The sequence below is a fragment of the Myotis myotis genome, unplaced genomic scaffold (assembly GCF_014108235.1).
Source record: "Myotis myotis isolate mMyoMyo1 unplaced genomic scaffold, mMyoMyo1.p scaffold_m19_p_36, whole genome shotgun sequence".
NCBI lineage: Eukaryota > Metazoa > Chordata > Mammalia > Chiroptera > Vespertilionidae > Myotis > Myotis myotis.
The window spans coordinates 2,250,910-2,272,500 of record NW_023416342.1 but is presented as its reverse complement, the minus strand read 5'-3'; the positions used below and the strand labels follow the sequence as shown (position 1 = coordinate 2,272,500).

Genomic DNA, 21,591 nt, shown 5'->3' with positions numbered 1-21,591 from the left:
GTTAAGGAGTTTTATCCCCTCCCTAACTTCAGGGGAAAATCCCTACCTGGGGAAACAACCTTTCTCAGAGAGGTGACCTTGGTTAAAACACACAGTGCCAAGAAGGTGAGCAAACATATTAAGAACAGTATGCCATATATGCCAGGTCCCTTGAAACAGCAAGGATGGACCGGCCTCCGGCAACCCATGAACGTCGAGGGCTTCCCTCCTGGTCTGTGAGCTGCTCGGGCTCCGTCCTGCGGGCGTCTGTCCGTCCATCCGTCCCTCTCCGGTGACGGGCGGGGTTGCTGTGCCCCCCGTGGCCACGCCGTTTCTCGGGGCTGGAGTGGGACCTCCGCGGTCCAGTGAGCACATTGTTTTACTTTATTCGTAAGTCGGTGGCCAAAGTGATCCGCCTTTCCCTTCCTTCATGACTCCCCTCGATTCTTACAAAATTAACCCACATTCACCTGTCATGCAGGTCACGGCACACGTGCATCAGGCAGGAATTCACCTGTGAAAGGGAGAGTACATTTGCTGTTTGCAAGACGGCATAAACCCTGTCCACTTACCCCCGCCCCCCCCCCCCCCCCACGTCCGCTGTTTAAAGGAATCCACTGGCTTTTCGTTTGGCAGTGGCTGCGGCGTCGGAAGTTCTTGGGGAAGGTTCCACACGCTTGGGGTGACAGTGAAGAGGCCTGTGTGGCCAGCTTTTGTTGATCCATAAAATGCACCAAGCCCTGGCCGGTGTGGCTCAGTGGGTAGAGCGCCGGCCTGCGGACCAAAGGGTCCCAGGTTCGATTCCGGTCAAGGGCACGTGCACCTCGGTTGCAGGCTCCTCCCGGGCCTGGGCCTTAGTGGGGGCTCGTGCAGGAGGCAACCCATCGACGTGTTTCTCTCACATCTATATGTCTTTCCCTCTCTCTTCCGCTCTCTCTAAAAATCATGGGAAAATATCCCTGGGTGAGGGTTAACAACAACGACAACAAAAATATAAAGTAAAAGTAAAATGCACCCGAATTCAGGGAACTGGAGTTACGTGGCTCTGAAGGGTCGTCTTCTAAACGTGTTTAATTTAATCTAATTCGTTTTTATGGGATGGCAGCGTCCTGTATGGATGCGGACTGGGATACTGAGCAGCAACATAAAGCAGTGAGTGTCCACTGCTCCGCCCAGTGGCCACGTCCCGGCTCTCCCCACACTGAGTCCGGGGAGGAGAATTCCAGTCTGTTCCCTCTCGTAGCCCCTGCACTTGGCCCTGGCTGACAGAGCGCCTTTCCAGCTACTGTCCCCGACCCATCTTGACTTAACGTTTCTGGTTTCAGTGGCTCCCTACCCACCGTCAAAGCTCAGGTTTTAAAAATGTCTCATGTTTTGTGTGAATATTTGAGAGAGAGAGAGAGAGAGAGAGAGAGATTGAGTCCTCCACGGGACGCCTGCATCTGGTAGAAGATCTTTCGTTTCACCCGGGTCTGCTCTCTCGAGTCCCTTCCTGACTTAGAGCTGCCATCAGCTCACACGGTGTCCACCCCCCGAGTGCGGCCTCTGCCAAGCAGGGCGGTCAGGCCCCAGACCCACAGGATGCAGGCCCCGCCCCGTGGGCTCAGGCCACGTCCACGGCTGCTCCGTGGCTCAGTGCTCGGTGAACGTCATCTCGTCTTCTTCTCCCTCCTCCCCGAGGCCGGCGTGTCCATCCCCTTTTACAGGTGAGAAAACCAGCCGCAGGCGGGCTTAGCGAGTCGCCCCGGACCACGGGGACTCTTTCCTCTCACACGATTGGGGCCGGACAGAGAAGACCCCAGTGCGACCGCCCAGCGTCCCGGGCTCCCATCTGTCCGCCTGGCACCGTCCGATTCTGACCGGAGGGCGGCCACGCTGGCTTCCTCGTTGCTTCAAGGAAGGAGTTGCCGTGCGGCTGACAACAGCCAGTGAGATGATAGGCCGGTCAGCATCTGTGGGTTTTTTGGTTTTTTCCCCCAAATATATTTCAAAAGCCCGTTACTGTGTGTGACTTCAGCTGAAACTGGCTTTCGGCTCTTGCCTGTGATTCAGATCAAAGGACGTTATGTGAGTCGCGGGGGAGGCTGAGTGGACGCCAGGCGGAGGGTCCCGGCCTCCCTGCGGCTTTCCACGCGCAGTTCCCGGGCGAGGGCGGGGGTTCCCGTAGGAAAGGCCGCGCTGAGCTCCCACCTTGCGGGGGCTCCACGGCTGAATACCATGGTTTCTCTGAAGAGGGGCCAAATGGGACGGGCGCCTGGCCCTGTGTCTCCGGGAAGGCACTCATTCCTGTAACTCTGGTGGCTTTCAGTGCCGCCTTTGCTGACATGGTGCCCACACTCACAGCGAGGGCCTGTGCAGCTCTGGGACGCGGTTGCGTTTTATTTCTCGGCAAATGCCTCAGGCAGCCGGCTGTGAGCCGTGGTGGGGCCCGCGACCCAGTCCACACGCTATCCCCCTCCGTGGGCTGCAGGGCGTGTCCGGTTCAGCACAGGGGATGCTCCGAAGGCAGTCCCCAGAGCTCCTCGCTGGAGCCCCAGGAGCGGCTCCCCAGGGGCTGCAGCCCCCAGGCCATGCATTCCTCACCCAGAGCTCCGAGGGGACTTTCAAAGCGAGAAATTCTTTGTGTCTTTGAAACCAGGAGAATCAAAGGGATGTCTTTTAATCCGGCTTACACCGGGCCAGCGAGTGGCACTAATTAGGAACAAACACATTAGCACCAAAAGGAAATGATAATTAGAAGCGAAATCTTAATCTCGGGGGACCCCAGGCGGGGGTGGGGGGTGGGGGGGCTAAAGCCTGGCCCCCCGGACTTTCAATGTAAAAACCACATTCACACGTGCAGGGCAGTAAACAAGCGGGGTATTTGCATGTGAAATGGCCGGTTTGGCCGCGTGAAGGCCTTTTGTTGGGAGGATGAAGGTGGGGGAGGGTGGGGGGAGGATGAAGGTGGGGGAGGGTGGGGGGGGCAGGTGATGGGGGGAGCAGCACAGGGAGGAGTGGACTGATTTTTCCAACGAGACGTGACCTATCGAGGGCTGACCGATGGACGGACTGAATCTGCTCTGCGGCCGGTGCCGACGGCAGGTCCCTAATTTCTGGCTTTGCAGCCGCCCTGTGACACCGGCATTGAGGCAGCTGGCAGTGGGCAGCGGTGGGGGTGCCAGCCGCCCGGAGCAGGCGCAGGAGCGATGGATGCTCCGTGTGAGGGGGGCTCTGAGGCCGGAGGCGGCCGTGTGGGGGGCCATCCGAGCACAGGGTTAGCCCTTCTGCCTCATCTAGACGTTTGCTCCTTTGTGTGCACTGAGCGCGGATGGGGCCAGGGCCCCGCACCCCCGGGGGCTGTGTTGGCTGCCAGGTGTGAGCTGTTACACTCACTTCCGGGAGAGGCCCCCTCCAGCTGCTCCCGGACCTCGTGGAGGTTACAGGTGGGCACCGAGTGCCCCTCTGGCAGCCCCAGTGGGTAAGGGACACCCCAGCCCCAACCAGTGTTTACTCAGTAGCCAGATGCCACCAACGTGGCCTGTTGACGAAGCTTCCACCACGTAATCGCTGTTAGAGAGCGAGCAGGCGGGGTCACCGTGGGTTTTCCGGAGCGAATGTGCTCCAGGCAGAAGTGGACGCCGAGCCCAGCCGGTGTGGCTCAGTGGCTAGAGCGTCGGCCGGCGGACGGAAGGGTCCCGGGTTCGATTCCCGGTCAGGCACCTGCCCGGGTTGCGGGCTCGATCCCCCGTGTGGGGCGCGGCGGGGGCAGCCGATCCGTGATTCTCTCTCCTCACTGATGTTTCTCTCTCTCCCTCTCCCTTCCTCTGTGAAATCAATAAAAACATATTTTTAAAAAAGAAACAATCTCTGAGGCCCCAGGCCTGGCTGCGAGAAGGCCTTTTGTTGGGAGGATGAAGGAGGGGGAGGGGGGGGGAGGGGGAGCAGGTTGTAGTGAAAGCACCGCACGGAGGGGTGTGAGTGACCAGTGCCCGGGCCCAGAGGCCAGCCCAGCCGCTGCTTCCTGGCCCGGAGCCCGTGTGTCCCGGCTGCTGTGTCTCTGCCTGAAGCCCCCGTGGGAGGAGTCCTCTCAGCTCAGCCCTGGCTCCTGCGTCCTCTCCTCTCCTCGGGCTGCGGGGCCGCGTCTCACAGGACTTGCCTGGCTGAGCCCTGAGGATGGTGGCCCCGGGCGGCCTGCGGGTGGTGCAGGGCCCCGAGGCAGGGCGGCTGGGAGGACGGGGCTGGAGAGGTGCGGGCTGACTGGGCGCAGGCACCGCAGACAATCAGCCCAGCGCCTCGCAGTCCCATCATGTACAGATCCGCCTTTAAATAAGGCTCCTCCGTACGATGCCGCTTCCGTGGACTCTAACAGGCCACGTAGATGGACAGACTCACAGGCACGGAGAACAGAGTGGTGGGGGCGGGGTGTGGGAGGGGGAGGGATGGAGGGGGACAGGCTGGCGGTTGCAGAACAGTCACAGGTTGTTCGCATGGCCCCGGGAGCGCAGTCAGTGTACTTACAGGCGCTCCGCCCGCGTGGGGCCAGGCGGACACGGGGGATATCGGGGTGGCCACGTCAGAGGCATGTAAATGTCTGACCTCTGAGTTGTGCCCCCGAAACGGATGTAAAATTGCATGTCACCCGCAACTGGAAAAAATACAAGAAAAGAAAATCCAGAAAGGAAATCAGCAAGGCCCGACCTCAGTCCCCCTTTAGGGCCGCGCACGGCTCGCGGGCCACCCCGTGCGAAGCCGCCTGCGATGTCCCGGTGACGTGCCGGTGAAGAGCTCAAGTTTCTGTGGGAAAAGCTGCCTTGAGTGGGTGAGTTTGCACGTAGGGATCAAAACAGATCCATAAATATTTTTTAAAAAATATTTTTATTGATTTCAGAGCGGAAGGGAGAGAGAGAGAAACACCAATAATGAGAGAGAATCGCGGATCGGCTGCCTCCTGCACGCCCCCTTCTGGGGATGGAGCCCACAGCCCGGGCCTGTGCCCCGACCCGGGAATCGAACCCGGGACCCTTCAGTCCACAGGCCGTCGCTCTAGCCACTGAGCCACACCGGCTCGGGCCAGACCCATGAATATTCATGGCAAGCCGTTGTTTATGGGCCGAATAAACTTTGGAATCGGGGAGAAAATGCTACATTCAGAAAATGTAGGGCAAAGCCGGCTGTGTGCTCTCGGGCGTCCGGTCAGCTGTCCCCGCCCGGGGAGCCGGGGCGGACGGGCTGCTGCTGAGGAGCCGCTGGGTCGGAAGCGGCCGCAGCAGTGCTTTCTGGGGCTGCGCCGAGGGGGCCGGGGGCCGGGGAACAGGAAGCAGGGTTTTTGTTGTTGTTGTTGGTCTTCACCCGAGGATGTTTTTTCCATTGATTTTTAGAGAGAGTGGGAGGGAGGGGGGAGACAGAGAGAAACATTGACGTGGGCGAGACACGGCGATTGGCTGCCTCCCGCACACGCCCCGACCGGGGCCGGGGAGCGAGCCTGCCACTGAGGGGCATGCCCTTGACCGGAATCGAACCCGGGGCCCTTCAGTCTGCGGGTCGATGCTCTATCCACTGAGCACACTGGCCAGAACAGGAAGCAGATTTAAAATATATATATATATATATATTGATTTCAGAGAGAGGAAGGGAGAGGGAGCGAGAGAGACATTGATGATGAGAGAGAATCACTGATCGGCTGCCTCCTGCGCGCCCCACACTGGGGATCGAGCCCGCAACCTGAGCCTGTGCCCTGACCGGGAATCGAACCCGGGACCCTTCAGTCCACAGGCCAATGCTCTATCCACTGAGCCACACAGGCCAGGGCAGGGAGCAGGTTTTGACAAGGAGCTGCACCCTCGCCTCTGAAAGGGGTTCGTTTCAGGGTGATTCAGCTGTAGGCACCTCCCAACACATTATTTCCTTCTGTCATTTTTGACTCAGGAACTCAAAAAAGGTGTCCCAAACCGAGCTTTTTCGTCCCCTGTGGCCACGCGTGAGAAGGACCCACGGGTCATTAGTGGGCAAGCGAGTGCGTGTGCGTGTCCAGGTGTGAGGGGCTGGCCGTCCGGGGGGGACGCCTTCTGTCTCGGGAGGCGGGCACGGGGGCAGCCCCCAGGCGAGGGGAGAGGTCGCGGAACCTTCCGTACCCCCATCCCAGGTGCTGGTCCCTCAGAGAGGATGGAGCCCAGACGGCAGCTCCCACGGCGGGCAGGTCCACTTTGTGCTGTGCTGGTTTTGGGGGGTGTGTGTGAGTGTGTGTGTGTACACGTGTGTGCGAGTGTGTGTGAGTGTGATGTGTGTATGTGTGTGGTGGTGCACGCGTCCTCGGGCCTGGAGATTTCTCCAAAGCCCTTTCCGCCGCCTGCACCACCCAGGTCCCTGCCCACATCACAGGTGAGCTCAGTCCAGGGGGGCCTGGAGCCACGCCTGCTCTGAAGGAGGGGGGGCCTGGGCTGCAGGAAAAGGGGGGAGGCAGTGGGGGGCCAGGCTTGTTCAAGGTCACGGAGGACACGCGGGAGACGTGAAGGCGGGGGTGGGGCAGATGCCCGCTGCTGAGAGGAGGGGCGAGGCTGTGCTGCCCCTGGCCGTCTCCCCCCCGCTGGTGCCCACTGGCCACCCCGCAGACCCCACGCCCGGAGGGTGAGGGGCAGGATGATGCCAGCCATCGAACAGGACGGAGCCCACACGGAGCTCAGTGGGTGGGTGCGTGAATGAGGGGCTGCTTCTCCTGCGTGGATCTCTGCGCCTGGAACAGGGGCAGGTGCTGGGCATGGGGTCCGCACGGGCAGGAGAAGCCTTGGCTTTGGGGCCATCGACCCGCCGGAAGGATTTTAAAGAGCCGTCGCCAACCCGCAGAGCACACGCCACACGCCACCCGCCACACGGGGGTCCCTGTCCTCTGTGCTGAGAGTAACAGGGACTCCAGTCTCCGTCCTGCGGCAGCCCCCCACCCCCCCACCCCCAGGAGGGGCCCAGGAACCCTCCGCTGCCCAGGGCTGCAGCGCCGGGCCCTCCTCACGGTCCCTTCCCCAGGCCTCCTGTCCTCGGACCCGGCCCGAGCCCGGCTCCCCGCGGTGTCCCTGACATTCCCGCCCACGGCCACGCTTCCTGCTTCCACTCCAACGTGAAGGCTCAGAGCCGCCGGCTGGCAGGCCCTCCCGGCCTCAGCGGGCTCCTGTCCGGGGCCCTGCAGCCGGTGAACAGTGAACGAGTTCACGGCTGAGCCGGGGCCGCCCTGGCTGTGAGCAGAGCCCGAGCCGTGGCGGAGCCGCCAGATTCCGAGGACTTAAAGGCCGGGCGCTGGGCCCCGGCCCCGGCCACCTGCCCCGGCGTTTGGCATCCGGGATCGACAGCTCTTCCCGTCCTGTCCTTGCAGGCACGGCCGGCTCCTGGCGGCCGCTCCTGGGGACGGGGGTGGGGGAGTGGCAGGGGCCCCAGGAGGGCGAGCAGAGCTGGGGCTGACCCTGGGCACGGGCGGGGACGGGTGTCCGAGAGCGAGAGTGAGGCGTCCTCGGCTCATGCCTGTCCCCTGGTCAGGCTGTCACAGCTCAGCCTGCATCGGACAGACTCCGGGCCTCTGACCCCGGGTGTCTGGGTGTCCGACTCCGGTGTCCGACTCCGGTGTCCGCCGTGTCCCTTCCCTGGCGGCGGCTGCAGGGCGGGCCTGGGGCGCCCGCGTCCTCCCCACGCCGGGCCATCTCCTCTGTGGTTGGGAGCGGAGGGAGCCGGCAGCCGTGGCCACGTTGGGTCCGTGTCTGGCCCTGTTGTTGGTGTGGTGCGCGTGGTGGGTTTTCTGGCTGCGTCGTGTGAAACCTCTCACCTGGCTCCCCCGGTTAAAAGGCTTCAGACGGAAGTATGGTTCCCAGCGTCTCTCAGCCTGGCCTCCTCCGGGCGGCCGTGGGCTGGGGCCACGCTCTGTGGCCGCCACGGGCAGGCGTGCCACGGGAAGGCCACCCGGTCCAGGTCCCCCAGCCCACGGCCGCCGTTCCTGTCAACTGTGACCTCACAGCGCTGTTAACTGTCAGTGTTAACTTATGCAGACACCCTGACCGGTGTGGCTCAGTGGATAGAGCGGCGGCCTGCGGACTGAAGGGTCCCGGGTTCGATTCTGGTCAAGGGCATGTACCTGGGTTGTGGGCACATCCCCAGGAGTGGGTGTGCAGGAGGCAGCTGATGGATGTTTCTAACTCTCCATCCCTCTCCCTTCCTCTCTGTAAAAAACCAATAAAGTATATTTTTTAAAAAATAAACGTATGCAGACAGAGAAGGATAAAATGAAGCCACGAGTGAGATTTGCTACATGTTTGACGCCAACCTGTGCTCCCTGTTGTTTATTAACTCAAAACGGAGGGGGGGGGTGGGGGCTGTGTGGGAACTGACGCCCCGCGCCCCTGCTCTGGGCGTGGGCGTCCCCTGGTGGCGGGAGTGGGTAACGCAGTCCGGTGTCTGCAGGTCCCGCGTCCTGGGGACACGTAGCTGGAAGGAAGGGGCAGGAGTCTGGATTGGATGGAGTGAAACTCTAGAAACATCTGTGTCTGGTGAACGTTCACCTGAGGAAAGGAATTGGCCGAGCCTCCCAGAAGGGCTCGAGCTGCAGTTTGGCGCTGGACACCTGGGTTCTTTCTAGGAGCCCGAGCTGTCAGACCAGGAACCTGACGGCCTCGCTCACCCGCAGACTTTAGGCAATTAGGGGGTATTGCTGCGTCCATGAGGTCCCAAGTGCAGTCGCGTTCTCCGTGACCGTGGTTCCTGGCATTAAAGGGGCAAAGTCATAGGTTATGGCAGGTCGGTGTGTACGGTGGAGGTGGGGGCAGGTCAGTGTGTACAGTGGAGGTAGGGCAGGTAGGTGTGTACGGTGGAGGTAGGGCAGGTAGGTGTGTACGGTGGAGGTAGGGGCAGGTAGGTGTGTACGGTGGAGGTAGGGCAGGTAGGTGTGTACGGTGGAGGTAGGGGCAGGTAGGTGTGTACGGTGGAGGTAGGGCAGGTAGGTGTGTACGGTGGAGGTAGGGCAGGTAGGTGAGTACGGTGGAGGTAGAGGCCTGTAGGTGTGTACGGTGTAGGTAGGGGCAAGTAGGTGTGTACGGTGGAGGTAGGGCAGGTAGGTGTGTACGGTGGAGGTAGGGGCAAGTAGGTGTGTACGGTGGAGGTAGGGCAGGTAGGTGTGTACGGTGGAGGTAGGGGCCTGTAGGTGTGTACGGTGGAGGTGGGGGCAGGTACGTGTGTACGGTGGAGGTAGGGGCAGGTAGATGTGTACGGTGGAGGTAGGGGCCTGTAGGTGTGTACGGTGGAGGTAGGGGCAGGTAGGTGTGTACGGTGGAGGTAGGGGCAGGTAGGTGTGTACGGTGGAGGTAGGGGCCTGTAGGTGTGTACGGTGGAGGTAGGGGCAGATAGGTGTGTACGGAGGAGGTAGGGCAGGTAGGTGTGTATGGTGGAGATAGGGCAGGTCGGTGTGTACGGTGGAGGTAGGGCCCTGTAGGTGTGTACGGTGGAGGTAGGGCAGGTCGGTGTGTAAGGTGGAGGTAGGGCCCTGTAGGTGTGTACGGTGGATGTGGGGACAGGTCGGTGTGTACAGTGGAGGTGGGGGCAGGTCGGTGTGTACGGTGGAGGTAGGGCAGGTCGGTGTGTACGGTGGAGGTAGGGGCAGGTCGGTGTGTACGGTGGAGGTAGGGCAGGTCGGTGTGTATGGTGGAGGTAGGGCCCTGTAGGTGTGTACGGTGGAGGTAGGGCAGGTCGGTGTGTACGGTGGAGGTAGGGGCAGGTAGGTGTGTACGGTGGAGGTAGGGGCAGGTAGGTGTGTACGGTGGAGGTAGGGGCCTGTAGGTGTGTACGGTGGAGGTAGGGGCAGGTAGGTGTGTACGGTGGAGGTGGGCACAGGTCGGTGTGTACGGTGGAGGTGGGGGCAGGTCGGTGTTTATGGTGGAGGTAGGGCAGGTAGGTATGTACGGTGGAAGTAGGAGCCTGTAGGTGTGAACGGTGGAGGTAGGGGCAGGTAGGTGTGTACGGTGGAGGTAGGGGCCTGTAGGTGTGTACGGTGGAGGTAGGGGCAGGTAGGCGTGTACGGTGGAGATAGGGGCAGGTAGGTGTTTACGTTGGAGGTAGGGCAGGTAAGTATGTACGGTGGAGGTAGGGGTCTGTAGGTGTATACGGTGGAGGTGGGGGCAGGTAGGTGTGTACGGTGGAGGTAGGGGCAGGTCGGTGTGTACGGTGGAGTTAGGGCAGGTAGGTGTGTACGGTGGAGGTAGGGGCAGGTCGGTGTATACGGTGGAGGTAGAGGCAGGTAGGTGTGTACGGTGGAGGTGGGGGCAGGTAGGTGTGTACGGAGGAGGTAGGGGCAGGTCGGTGTGTACGGTGGAGGTAGGGCAGGTAGGTGTGTACGGTGGAGGTGGGGGCAGGTATGTGTGTACGGTGGAGGTAGGGCAGGTAGGTGTGTACGGTGGAGGTAGCGCAGGTAGGTGTGTACGTTGGAGGTAGGGCAGGTAGGTATGTACGGTGGAGGTAGGGGTCTGTAGGTGTGTACGGTGGAGGAGGGGGCAGGTAGGTGTGTACGGTGGAGGTAGGGGCAGGTCGGTGTGTACGGTGGAGGTGGGGGCAGGTAGGTGTGTACGGTGGAGGTAGGGGTAGGTAGGTGTGTACGGTGGAGGTAGGGCCCTGTAGGTGTGTCCCGGTGTGTGTGGGTCCCGGTGTGTGTGTGTGGGTCCCGGTGTGTGTGGGTCGCGGTGTGTGTGTGGGTCCCGGTGTGTGTGTGGGTCCCGGTGTGTGTGGGTCCCGGTGTGTGTGTGGGTCCCGGTGTGTGTGTGTGTGTGTCCCGGTGTGTGTGTGTGGATCTCGGTGTGTGTGTGGGTCGCGGTGTGTGTGTGGGTCCCGGTGTGTGTGGGTCCCGGTGTGTGTGTGGGTCCCGGTGTGTGTGTGTCCCGGTGTGTGTGTGGTTCCCGGTGTGTGTGTGTCCCGGTGTGTGTGTGGGTCCCGGTGTGTGTGTGTGTCTCGGTGTGTGTGGGTCCCGGTGTGTGTGTGTCAGTCCCGGGGTGTGTGGGTCCCGGTGTGTGTTTGTGTGTCCCGGTGTGTTTGGGTCCCGGTGTGTGTGTGTGGGTCCCGGCGTGTGTGTGTCCCGGGGTGTGTGGGTCCCGGTGTGTGTGTGGGTCCCGGTGTGTGTGAGGGTCCCGGTGTGTGTGGGTCCCGGTGTGTGTGTGGGTCCCGGTGTGTGTGTGGGTCCCGGTGTTTGTGTGGGACCCGGTGTGTGTGGGTCCCGGTGTGTGTGTTTCCCGGGGTGTGTGTGTCCCGGTGTGTGTGGGTCCCGGTGTGTGTGTGTCCCGGTGAGTGTGTGTCCCGGTGTGTGTGTGTCCCGGTGAGTGTGTGTCCCGGTGTGTGTGTCGGTCCCGGTGTGTGTGTGGGTCCCGGTGTGTGTGTGGGTCCCGGTGTGTGTGGGTCCCGGGGTGTGTGGGTCCCGGTGTGTGTGTGGGTCCCGGGGTGTGTGGGTCCCGGTGTGTGTGTGTGGGTCCCGGTGTGTGTGTGTGTCCCGGTGTGTGTGGGTCCCGGTGTGTGTGTGTGTCCCGGTGTGTGTGTCGGTCCCGGTGTTTGTGTGGGTCTCGGTGTGTGTGTGTTCCGGTGTGTGTGGGTCCTGGTGTGTGTGTGTGTGTGTCCCGGTGTGTGTGTGTGGATCCCGGTATGTGTGTGGGTCGCGGTGTGTGTGTGGGTCCCTGTGTGTGTGGGTTCCGGTGTGTGTCGGTCCCGGTGTGTGTGTGGGTCCCGGTGTGTGTGTGTCCCGGTGTGTGTAGGTTCCAGTGTGTGTGGGTCCCGTTGTGTGTGTGTCCCGGTGTGTGTGTGTCCCTGTGTGTGTGTGTCCCGGTGTGTGTGTGGGTCCCGGTGTGTGTGTGGGTCCCGGTGTGTGTGGGTCCCGGTGTGTGTGTGTCCCGGTGTGTGTGTGTCCCGGTGTGTGTGGGTCCCGGTGTGTGTGTGGGTCCCGGTGTGTGTGTGTGTCTCGGTGTGTGTGGGTTCCAGTGTGTGTGGGTCCCGGTGTGTGTGGGTTCCGGTGTGTGTGGGTCCCGGTGTGTGTTGGTTCCGGTGTGTGTAGGTTTCAGTGTGTGTGGGTCCCGTTGTGTGTGTGTCCCGGTGTGTGTGTGTGTCCCAGTGTGTGTGTGGGTCCCGGTGTGTGTGGGTCCCGGTGTGTGTGTGGGTCCCGGTGTGTGTGGGTCCCGGTGTGTGTGTGTCCCGGTGTGTGTGTGTGTCCCAGTGTGTGTGTGGGTCCCGGTGTGTGTGGGTCCCGGTGTGTGTTTGGGTCCCGGTGTGTGTGGGTCCCGTGTGTGTTTGTGTGTCCCGCTGTATGTGTGGGTCCCGGTGTGTGTGGGTCCTGGTGTGTGTGTGGGTCCCAGTGTGTGTGTGGGTCCTGGTGTGTGTGTGCCCCGGTGTGGGTCCCGGTGTGTGTGGGTCCCGGTGTGTGTGGGTCCCGATGTGTGTGTGTGGGTCCCGGTGTCGTGTGTCCCTGGGTGTGTGGGTCCCGGTGTGTGTGTGTGTGTCCCGGTGTGTGCGTGTAGGTCCCGGTGTGTGTGGGTCCCAGTGTGTGTGTCTGTCCCGGTGTGTGTGTGGGTCCCGGTGTGTGAGTCCAGGTGTGTTTGTGTCCCGGAGTGTGTGGGTCCCGGTGTGTGAGTGTGGGTCCCGGTGTGTGTGTCCCGGTGTGTATGTGTGGGTCCCGGTGTGTGTGTCCCGGGGTGTTTGTGTCCCGGAGTGTGTGGGTCCCGGGTGTGTGTGTGGGTCCCGGTGTGTGTGTGGGTCCCGGTGTGTGTGTGTCCCGGTGTGTGTGTATGTCCCGGTGTGTGTGTGTGGGTCCCGGGGTGTGTTGGTCCCGGTGTGTGTGTGGGTCCCGGTGTGTGTGTGTTCCGGTGTGTGTGGGTCCCGGTGTGTGTGTGGGTCTCGGTGTGTGTTTCCCGGTGTGTGTGGGTCCCGGTGTGTGTGTGGGTCTCGGTGTGTGTTTCCCGGTGTGTGTGGGTCCCGGTGTGTGTGTGGGTCCCGGTATGTGTGTGGGTCCCGGTGTGTGTGTGGGTCCCGGTGTGTGTGGGTCCCGGTGTGTGTGTGGGTCCCGGTGTGTGTGAGGGTCCCGGTGTGTGTGGGTCCCAGTGTGTGTGTGGGTCGCGGTGTGTGTGTGGTTCCCGGTGTGTGTGTGGTTCCCAGTGTGTGTGTGTCCCGGTGTGGGTGGGTCCCGGTGTGTGTGTGGGTCCCGGTGTGTGTGGGTCCCGGTGTGTGTGTGGGTTCCGGTGTGTGTGTGGGTCCCGGTGTGTGTGGGTCCCGGTGTGTGTGTGTGTCCCGGTGTTTGTGTGTGTCCCGGGGTGTGTGGGTCCCGGGGTGTGTGGGTCCCGGTGTGTGTGTGTGGGTCCCGGTGTGTGGGTCCCGGGGTGTTTGTGTCCCAGAGTGTGTGGGTCCCGGTGTGTGTGTGTGGGTCCTGGTGTGTGTGTGTGTCCCGGTGTGTGTGTGGGTCCCGGTGTGTGTGTGTCCTGGAGTGTGTGGGTCCCGGTGTGTGTGTGGGTCCCGGTGTGTGTGGGTCCCGGGGTGTGTGTGTGTCCCGGGGTATGTGGGTCCCGGTGTGTGTGTGGGTCCCGGTGTGTGTGGGTCCCGGTGTGTGTGTGGGTCCCGGTGTGTGTGTGGGTCCCGGTGTGTGTGTGTCCCGGAGTGTGTGGGTCCCGGTGCGTGTGTGTGGGTCCCGGTGTGTGTGTCCCGGGGTGTGTGGATCCCGGGGTGTGTGGGTCCCGGTGTGTGTGTATGGGTCCCGGGGTGTGTGGGTCCCGGTGTGTGTGTGTGTGTCCCGGTGTGTGTGTGTCCCGGTGTGTGTGGTTCCCAGTGTGTGTGTGGTTCCCGGTGTGTGTGTGTCCCGGTGTGTGTGGGTCCCGGTGTGTGTGTGGTTCCCGGTGTGTGTGTGGGTCCCGGTGTGTGTGGGTCCCTGTGTGTGTGTGGGTCCCGGTGTGTGTGTCCCGGTGTGTGTGGGCCCCTGTGTGTGTGGGTCCCGGTGTTTGTGTGGGTCTCGGTGTTGTTGGGTCCCTGTGTGTGTTTGTGGGTCCTGGTGTTGTGTGGGTCCCTGTGTGTGTTTGTGGGTCCCGGTGTGTGTGTGTGGGTCCCGGTGTGTGTGTCGGTCCCGGTGTTTGTGTGGGTCTCGGTGTGTGTGTGTTCCGGTGTGTGTGGGTCCCAGTGTGTGTGTGGGTCCCGGTGTGTGTGTGTGGGTCCCGGTGTGTGTGTCGGTCCCGGTGTTTGTGTGGGTCTCGGTGTGTGTGTGTTCCGGTGTGTGTGGGTCCCAGTGTGTGTGTGGGTCCCGGTGTGTGTGTGTGTTCCGGTGTGTGTGTGGGTCCCGGTGTGTGTGTGTGGGTCCCGGTGTGTGTGTCGGTCCCGGTGTTTGTGTGGGTCTCGGTGTGTGTGTGTTCCGGTGTGTGTGGGTCCCAGTGTGTGTGTGGGTCCCGGTGTGTGTGTGTGGGTCCCGGTGTGTGTGTGGGTCCCGGTGTGTGTGGGTCCCGGAGTGTGTGGGTCCCGGTGTGTGTGTGTGGGTCCCGGTGTGTGTGGGTCCCGGTGTGTGTGTGGGTCTCGGTGTGTGTGTGTGGGTTCCGGTGTGTGTGTGTGGGTCCCGGTGTGTGTGTGTCCCGGTGTGTGTGTGGGTCCCGGTGTGTGTGTGGGTCTCGGTGTGTGTGTGTGGGTCTCGGTGTGTGTGTGTGTGTCTCGGTGTGTGTGTGTGGGTCCCGGTGTGTGTGTGGTTCCCGGTGTGTGTGTGGGTCCCGGTGTGTGTGTGTCCCGGGGTGTGTGGATCCCGGGGTGTGTGGGTCCCGGTGTGTGTGTGTGGGCCCCGGGGTGTGTGGGTCCCGGTGTGTGTGTGTGGGTCCCGGTGTGTGTGGGTCCCGGTGTGTGTGTGTCCCGGTGTGTGTGGTTTCCAGTGTGTGTGTGGTTCCCGGTGTGTGTGTGTCCCGGTGTGTGTGGGTCCCGGTGTGTGTGTGGGTCCCGGTGTGTGTGTGGGTCCCGGTGTGTGTGGGTCCCGGTGTGTGTGGGTCCCGGGTCCCGGTGTGTGTGGGTCCCGGTGTGTGTGTGTCCTGGGGTGTGTGGGTCCCGGGGTTTGTGGGTCCCGGTGTGTGTGTCGGTCCCGGTGTTTATGTGGGTCTCTGTGTGTGTGTGTGTTTCGGTGTGTGTGGGTCCCAGTGTGTGTGTGGGTCCCGGTGTTGTGTGGGTCCCTGTGTGTGTTTGTGGGTCCCGGTGTGTGTGTGTGGGTCCCGGTGTGTGTTTGGGTCCCGGTGTGTGTGTGTGTGTCCCGGTGTGTGTGTGTGGGTCCGGTGTGTGTGTGGGTCCCGGTGTGTGTGAGGGTCCCGGTGTGTGTGGGTCCCAGTGTGTGTGTGTGTCCCGGTGTGTGTGTGGGTCCTGGTGTGTGTGTGGGTCCCGGTGTGTGGGGGTCCCGCTGTTTGGGGGTCCTCTGTGTTGGGGCCACATGGTCTGAGCTCAGCACAGAGGTAAGAATGGGGTGAACATCTTTTAGGCAGAGAGGGTGTGGGGTGAGGGTGGGGTAGGGTGGGGCGGGTGGCGGCACCCCAGGACAGGCCGCGGGAAGCCCAGGGGGAAAGCCGGTCTTGCCTCCGGTCCCAGGTCTGTCCTCCAGGCGTCTGTCCTCCGGGCGTCTGTCCTCCAGGCGTCTGTCCTCCGGGCGTCTGTCCTCCAGGCGTCTGTCCTCCGGGCATGTGCCCTCCGGCCGTCTGTCCTCCAGGCGTCTGTCCTCCGGGCGTCTGTCCTCTGGGCGTCTGTCCTCCGGCCGTCTGTCCTCCAGGCGTCTGTCCTCCGGCCGTCTGTCCTCCAGGCGTCTGTCCTCCGGGCGTCTGTCCTCCGGCCGTCTGTCCTCCAGGCGTCTGTCCTCCGGGTGTCTGTCCTCCAGGCGTCTGTCCTCCGGGCGTCCGTCCTCCAGGCGTCTGTCCTCCGGGCGTCTGTCCTCCAGGCGTCTGTCCTCCGGGCGTCTGTCCTCCAGGCGTCTGTCCTCCGGGCGTCTGTCCTCCGGGCGTCTGTCCTCCGGTCCCAGCTCGTCCTGACCGGCCGTCTGTCCTCCGGCCGTGTGTCCGACACAGGAAATCGTGTCGTTGCCTGTGGCTCAGCCAGGGGCCCGGCCCGTGTGTTCCTTCCCAGGAAGAGCCGCCGGGGGCTCCACACTCTGTGGCCGAGGGTCTGGGCCGGAGGCGGAGGAGGTGGGAAGCCCGGGGGGTGGTGTGTTTTGGTGAATCCTCAGCTGAGGAGGCGTTTCTTCCCTGTTGGGGTTTAGAGAGAGGGGAAGGGACGGGGAGAGACAGACAGAGACACACACATCGACGTGAGAGAGCCATCGATTGGTGGCCCCCCCGTGTGCCCCGACTGGTGCCGGCGAGGAACCTGCAACCAAGGTCGCGCCCTTGACTGGAATCGAACCCGCGACCCTGCAGTCCGAGGGCCGACGCTCTAACCACTGAGCCACACCAACAGGGCCGTGGAGGGACAGTAGCGCCTGCCGCACAGGAGACCCGGACGGTTGCCCCGACCTGGGGCTCAGCCTCGCCCGGCCGTGGGGCGCTGGAGGAGCTTGTCGTCCGTGAGGTCGCATCGCCCCCTTTCCTTCGCCTGCGTAGAGAGACGGTGGCAGAGGGTCCGGGCTGTCCTAGCCGGGTTGGCTCAGTGGATAGAGCGTCGCCTGTGGACCAAAGGGTCCCGGGTTCGACTCCGGTCAAGGGCACGTACCTGGATTTCAGGCTCCTCCCCGGGCAGGTCTGGCCAGGGTTCGTGCAGGAGGCAACCCATGGATGTGTCTCTCTCACATCGATGTTTCTCTCTGTCTCTCCCTCTCTCTTCCACTCTCTCTGAAATCAACGGAGAAATATCCTCCGGTGAGAATTAAAAAAAAAAAAAAAAAAAAAAAAAGGTCAGGGCTTTGGGACAGACAGATTCCTGGGGAAGGGTTATTTATTTTTATTAAAAACGGTTTTTTAAAGACAATTCAGTGTCTACTCCAAGCCCTTTAAAAAAAATACTTTTATTGATTTCAGAGAGGAAGGGAGAGGGAGAGGGAGATAGAAACATCCGTGATGAGAGAGGATCATGGATCGGCTGCCCCCTGCACGCCCCCCACGGGGGATCGAGCCCCCAACCCGGGCCTGTGCCCTGGCCGGGAATCGAACCCTGACCTCCTGGTTCCTAGGTCGACGCTCAGCCACGGAGCCACGCCGGCCGGGCGGGAAGGTTATTTTAAAATGTTCAAAGCTAATTCTGGTTATGAAGTGAAGGTGAGCCACATGCCCGCAAACTCTAAACAAAAAGGCGTTTCTCAGGTAGAAGAGACACTGCCTCCTGTCGTCCCCTGGAACGTGCTCTTCCCGTAGAACACCCGTCGCCTCAAAACTGTCGGTTTTCCGCCTTTTGCCTTTTTTCTAACGCCGTAATGTCAGTATTTAAATAGTATGTACATATCCTATTGGTCGTGGAAATAGTGCAAAGTAGTAATCACCTATAGAATCTATACTAATAAAAGGGTAATATGCTAATTAGACTGGTAGACCTTCCAGGAGACCTTCCGGACGTCCTTCTGGACAAAGCCATGGTGGCGGGGCTGAGGCAGAGGCGGTTAGGGGCAATCAGGCCAGGAGGGGAGGACAGTTGGGGGTGATCAGGCTGGTGGTGGGGGGCAGTTGGGGGTGATCAGGCTGGTAGGGGGGAAGTTGGAGGTGAGCAGGCCGGCAGGGGGGCAGTTAGGAGTGAGAAGGCCGGTGGGGGGGCAGTTGGGGGTGAGAAGGCCGGTGGGGGGGGGGCAGTTGGGGGCAAGCAGGCCAACAGGCAGTGTTAGGGGTGATCAGGCAGGCAGGCAGGTGAGCAGTTAGGAGCCAGCGGTCCCAGATTGCGAGAGGGATGATCCAATTGGGCCTAAACCGGCAGTCGGACATCACCCAAAGGGTCCCAGATTGGAGAGGGCGCAGGCCGGGCTGAGGGACCCCCCCGTGCATGAATTTTGTGCACTGGGCCACTAGTTATTTACCTAATAACCCAGGTGTCATCTATATATATAAAAGCCAAAGTGACCGAATGACCGAACGATGGGTCGACCTGTTGCTATGACGCACACTGACCACCAGGGGGCAGATGCTCAATGCAAGAGCTGCCTCCTGGTGGTCAGTGCCCTCCCACAGGGGGAGCACTGCTCAGTGAGCTTACTGAACGGCGGCGGTGGCAGCAGCAGGCGCAGTGGGGCTGGGATGAGTGGAGCTGAGTGAGGGCTCCTCCCAGCCGCCTGCTGCTTCGCGTCCTACTGCATCCCTTGGGAGATGTTGAACTGCCAGTTTCAGCCCAATCCCCAGAGGCCGAATCTGCGCCCCACCCCCATCCGGTGGCCTGCAGGGGTCGGGCCAAAGCTGGCAGTCTGACATCCCCCGAGGCGTCCCGGATTGCGAGAGGGTGCAGGCCAGGCTGACAGATCCCACCGGTGCATGAACGCGTGCACTGGGCCTCTAGTTTTACATAAGGTATCGAAGTCAGCTGTTTGGTTCTGTGTAAACTTGTGCTTATCAAGAACGTGACCTGGTGGCTTGGGACTGACATGTCATACGCCATTCCATGGGAAAACTGACTTCCATCGGTCTCCGTTGGGAATAAGGCGTAGAAAGAATCAAACTGAGCCAGGCCTACATGGCTCAGTGGTTGAGCATCAACCTATGAGCCAGGAGGTCAGGGTTCGATTCCCGGTCAGGGCACAGGCCTGAGTTGTGGGCTCGATCCCCAGTGTGGGGCGTGCAGGAGGCAGCTGATCCATGATTCTCTCTCATCATTGATGTTTCTATCTCTCTCCCTCTCCTTTCCCCTCTGAAATCAATAACGATATATCCCATATAATAAAAGCCTAATATGCTAAGTGTCAGGTCGTCCAGTCGGCCATTCAACCAATCAAAACATAATATGCTAATGATATGCTAAGGCCACTCAACTGCTCGCTATGACGTGCACTGACCACCAGGGGGCAGACACTCCCACCGGTAGGTTAGCTTGCTGCTGGGGTCCGGCCAATCAGGGCTGGGCGAGATGGGCCGGACACGCCCTGGAGCCCTCCCACGGTCCCTCCCCAGCTGGCCAACCTCCCATGTCCCTCCCCAGCCCCGATCGTGCACTGGTGGGGTTCCTTGGCCTGGCCTGTGTCCTCTCACAATCTGGGCTGAGGACCCCCCCCCCCCCCCCCCCCCGCCGAATGCACGAATTTTGTGCACGGGGCCTCTGGTTTAAAAATAAAAGAGTCAAACTGAGCCGGTTTGTTGGTTCTCACTGTGATGTGTAAGTCGCTGGGCGTGGCACCGAAATGCCCATGGCCACGGGGTGACCAGCTGCCCGCAGGTCTGTTCCGTGCCGACGCCTGGACCACGGTGGGTGACGCTGTGTCAGGAAGCCATGCAGACAGAGCAGACAAAGGTGAAGGATTCTGCATCTGGCCCTGCTGCCTCGCCTGGCGATGAGGAGGCCTCCTCAGAGCTAGTGGCCTGGGTGGTAACCTTGGTGTTGGCGTTGGTTACCGCCCCCCGGGATGAAGGTAGGGTGAAGCGTGGCTCCGTTAGGGGCCCCCGGACTCGGCATCACACACAGACCCTGTCGTCAGGGGTCTCGATGGAGGGATCGCCTCCTCGGCTTGCCACGGGGGCGCGGGCAGCCCTGAGCCAGGTAACACCCGGATCGAAACGCCGCAGGCTGTTCGAGGAGCTGCTCGCAGGTGCCCAGTGCAGGCTGTGCTGAGGGGCGCGGTGTGCAGTCTGTCCGTCTGTCTGTCTGTGCCCGCTGGGCCTCTCAGCGTGTTGCTGGGCGCGGCCCTGCCCCCCGTGAGCTGGGGCAGCGTGACTAACGCAGAGAGGCCCAGACGGAGCCCACGGTGTTTTGTGACGTGAACGTGTGACAGACACAGCGATGCGACAGGGCGGTGGGGGAGGGGTGACTGCTGGCTGCCCCCCCCCCTCCCCCCGCTGTCCTGAGTCCTGAGCGGCTGGACGGCTGGACGCCAGGCCCTTCCCACACACCCGTCAGCATTGCTGCACAGCCAAGCGCTGTCCTTCCCCATTTTCCCTTCTTTTATTTATTATTATTATTATTATTATTATTATTATTTAATCCTCACCTGAGGATATTCTCCCATTGATTTTTAGAGAGAGTGGGAGGGAAGCGGGGAGACAGAGAGAGAGAAACATTGATTGGTTGCCTCCCTCATGTGCCCCAACTGGTGCTGGGGATCGAGCTGCAACCCAGGTACGTGCCCTCGGCCGGAGTTGAACCCGCAACCCTTCGGTCCCGGGGCTGATGCTCTATCCACTGAGCCAAACTGGCCAGGGCTTATTCTTATTTTTGAAATATATGTTTACTGACTTCAGAGAGGAAAGGAGAGGGAGAGAGAGAGAGAAGCATCTGTGATGGGAGAGAATCATGGATCGGCTGCCTCCTGCGTGCCCCACACTGGGGACCGAGCCCACCCCCCGGGCCGGTGCCCTGACCGGGAATCGAACCGTGACCGCCTGGTTCCTAGGTCGACGCTCAGCCACTGAGTCACGTCGGCCGGCCTCCCTTCTCTAAGAACACGAGAAATCAGGAAAAAAAATGTGTGCGCGACAAAACCACAGCCCCTACTCGGTGCCACCTGCTCCCATCCAGCCCGAGGCGCCCACTGGCTGCGCGCTCGCAGGCGGGCGGGGGGCTGGCAGCGGGGCCGGTGATGTCAGCCGGTCATGTGGTGCGCTGTGGGCAGCGGGACTGGCCGCCCTGAGCACATGCACCGCCGTCTCAGGCTGCAGCTGGAAAGTCACTCGGCGGCCGGCTGCGTCTGGGAGGCATCAGCCGCTGGAGCTGGGGGCTCCCTCCGTCCCGGCTCCGGCCCCCTGCGGCGTGACTCAGGGCGGGGCACAGGAGGCGCCGCTCCCGTGAGTGCCGGGGCCCTGCTGGGGCTGGGAGGGGAGGAGGTGCCCGGGCCGCGGGCGGGAGCCTTTGTAAGGCTCGCCCCGAATCTGGGTGGGGCGGCCGGCGGCTCCCGCGTCCGGGGCTCCCGGCAGCGCCCACGCTGTCGCCCGCCCCGGTTTCGGGGCTGATTCTGGCTCATCCTCATGTGATGTGTCTCTGGGATTTGCGTTCCCAGCTGCGGGCTCTGGGGCAGATCTGCCCCGTGCGTTAGAGGGGGGACCGCAGCCTCCCGGCCCCGGCTGCTCTGAGGGTGGTGACCCGGAGGGAAGGGGCAGGGCGAGGCAGACACAGCCCGGGCTGCCCCTCCCTCTGTCTGGGCCCGGGGGTGGGAGAGAAAGGGGGCGGCCAGCTGCGAGGAGCGGGCACATCTGGTCCTTTCTGGTAGACGCCACGCCTGCCCTCTAAGGGCCGCGTTTGTCTGAGGTCGGCTCAGGGCGGGACAGGGACAGGTGCCGCGGAGGTGATGGAATGTGCTCTCCTGCCGGGAGGGTGGAGGGCGCGGCCCTGGAGCCTGGAGCCCGTCCATCCGTCTGTCCGTCCGTGCTGAGGAGCAGGGTCCCCCCCCCCCGACCCCCCAGGGCCGGGCGCTCCTCTCTGCCATGTTGAGGTGTGGCCTCTGCAGTGGGGAGCACCGGCCACACCCCACCGCCCCCCCCCAACTCACAACGGGGCACAGACACCAGGCTGACTCCACAGGCTGAGCCCGTG

At 62.2% G+C, this 21,591-nt stretch overlaps 1 protein-coding gene and 1 non-coding gene across 3 annotated transcripts in view; one reads left to right on the top strand and one right to left on the bottom strand.

Moving 5' to 3' along the window:
• ANK2 (ankyrin 2) overlaps nucleotides 1-21,591 on the top strand; it is a 337,929-nt gene that overhangs the window by 19,188 nt on the left and 297,150 nt on the right. The window contains exon 1 of one of the 2 annotated variants that reach the window (XM_036303241.1): nucleotides 20,701-20,846. The exons of the other annotated variant lie outside the window; for it this stretch is intronic. The gene's annotated coding sequence lies outside the window, so the exon portion shown is untranslated. Of the gene's footprint in view, nucleotides 1-20,700; nucleotides 20,847-21,591 lie in introns of those variants that run through there. 2 annotated transcript variants of the gene reach the window in all.
• TRNAH-GUG lies at nucleotides 5,692-5,770 on the bottom strand. Its single transcript has one exon. It is a non-coding gene; the product is annotated as a tRNA-His (tRNA).